We start from the raw sequence: 2,582 nt of genomic DNA on the forward strand, positions 1-2,582 counted from the left end.
AATACAAAGCTAAGGGTGTCCTCTTCTAGATTCAGTGGTTTTTATTGGTCTACAATCCACTACTTTTCTTGAGTGATCGTCTTTTGAACCAATGGCGTGAGCGCTGGATCGCGCTGGTGTTCAGGGCTGTCCAATCAAATCAGATCATAGGCTTTTTCCAGCGTCACAAAAGTGATTGACACCTATTTCAACCAATAGTCCACCCTTAGACGAAAACACTGATACGTAATTTGCCCTGATTGGTCTCCGAATGGCTGGGGGAGGGGCATGCCAAACCGTCACCAAGTCACAAAAAAAACACCCCTCTCCATACGCTAAAACTCCTTAGCGCACACAGCGCGCAAACATGTGATTTTATGTGTCATTTCATCAAAAAAATATTAATATTACCCTGAGATGGACTCACATTAATTTATTTTATCACAAAGAAACAAAAAAATATTAAAATGTTGTTTTATAGAGACAGATTCACCTCTGTATCAGACTGGGGCGCTCTGGAGAGGTTTTTAAGCCTTTGGTGACGCCTGGTGGACACCTTATATATAATGCAGTATAAATTTCCATGCTGTTAAAATAATGTTTTCAAATTTTGTACTTTGTTTGACAAGACCCTAATAAACCAGGAAATGTAGAGAATGATTAGCTAATCATCACCAACATCCATACACACACTATAAACTCAAAATATAATAGGCGCTTTTTGTTTTTTTTACATTTTCCTCTGCATTTAATGTTCTCAAATAGATCCTAAATAATGAAAATTACCTCTTGAAAGTGAATTACTGTTTTGTCCCAAGTGTCTACTTCAGTTTAAGCCCTGACTGGTCATTGTGCTATATGTAAAACTTAAGATATCCAGTGTGATAGCATAGTAGTGCAAATCGCATGAAAATGAGCAAAAACATGGATCCGTTTTAGGGGTGTGTCCAAAATGACCGGATTCCAGCTTTGCTCATGAATATCATGCAAACAGCATGCAAATATCTCTCCTCTGATTGGCTAGGAGCACTGCGACGCCCCTCCACCGCTCTGCCGCTCACTGCCTCCCACCTCCTAACTGATGAGCGGTGATGTTGCGTCGCTTCAGCTCCGCCTCTGGGAGTTTCTCGAGCCAAGGTGGGCTGGTCTGTGAGTTTCTGCCTACGTAGGCAGAAAGATAATTCAAAATTCACCCGTTTTTCGGAGGGGGGGAGGGGGGATTTCTTTGCTTAGCTCCTGCAGACAATGGGGGCTGCAAAACAGTTTAAAGTGCAGGTGTACACATTCAACTCGGAGAGACCTACTGTATTCCACAAAAAACAAGAAAAATCGGATTTTCGCGGAAGGTGAGCTTTAAGCTCCAGTGTTGTATCTACAGAGATTTACAGACCCTCAGCTGAGTTTCACTGTGTTCTTCAGTGTTTTAAAGAACCCCAAACCATATACTTTTTTCATTAATAGCTGAAATGTTTTCCTTGTTTTCTGAAGTTGTGAAACATACCAGTCCTGCTTATTTTTTTTTATAAACCTTTCCTTTCCTATTCTTTAAAATAGGTTTTATTGCGGTCATTGGTATCAATATCTGCTAACCGTGGGTGGCTAATAGCTTGCTTACCGGGGCTGATTGGCTCTGCTAACCGGGGCTGGCTAGCGCTGCTAACCGGGACTGGCTAGCGCTGCTAGCCGGGGCTGGCTAGCGCTGTTAACTAGAACTGGCTAGCGCTGCTAACCGGGACTGGCTAGCGCTGCTAACTAGAACTGGCTAGCGCTGGTAATCGAGGCTGACTAGTGCTGCTAATTAGGGCTGGCTATCGCTGCTAACCGGGACGCTGTTAGCGCTCGCCCTTGGACAATAACTGGAATTCTAAGCTAACTGTAAATAAATGGAAGCGCTTTACTCACCCAAGTAAACAGTTTTCAGGAGAGGGTGGCTAATAGCTTGCTAACCGGGGCTGGCTAGCGCTGCTAACTAGAACTGGCAAGCGCTGCTAACCGGGGCCGGCTAGCGCCGCTAACCGGGACTGGCTAGCTCTGCTAACCGGGACTGATGAGCGCTGCTAACCGTGGCTGGCTAGCGCTGCTAATCGGGGCTGACTAGTGCTGCTAATTAGGGCTGGCTATCGCTGCTAACCGGGACGCTTTTAGCGCTCGCCCTTAGACAATAACTGGAATTCTAAGCTTACTGTAAATTAATGGAAGTGCTTTACTCACCATAATGAACAGTTTTCAGGAGAGATTAATATTGAGCGCTTGTTTTCTTTTAAGAATTAGTTTTATTTACTTATACGCTTTCCCCAGCTTCCCCATTAGAGAGGCAACACCTTTACTCACTTCAATGTAGGCACCCTTACTAGTGTTGCTCAATGCACCTTATAATCCTGTGCACCTTATGTATTAGTTCCCCACCCCCCCCCCCTTTTTTTCTCTCATCATTTTAAAACCATACAATAAACAGTGATTACAGAAGTGTGTTTAATTACAGAAGCAATTACAGAAGTGCGCACTAATACATGTACCTTACCACTACTCTGCACTACAGCTTACAATATGTACTTCATTAAAACTAATAAATAATAACCAAAAATCACACACACATAGCCGGA

This window comes from Astyanax mexicanus, chromosome 12, assembly GCF_023375975.1.
Source record: "Astyanax mexicanus isolate ESR-SI-001 chromosome 12, AstMex3_surface, whole genome shotgun sequence".
Lineage (NCBI taxonomy): Eukaryota > Metazoa > Chordata > Actinopteri > Characiformes > Acestrorhamphidae > Astyanax > Astyanax mexicanus.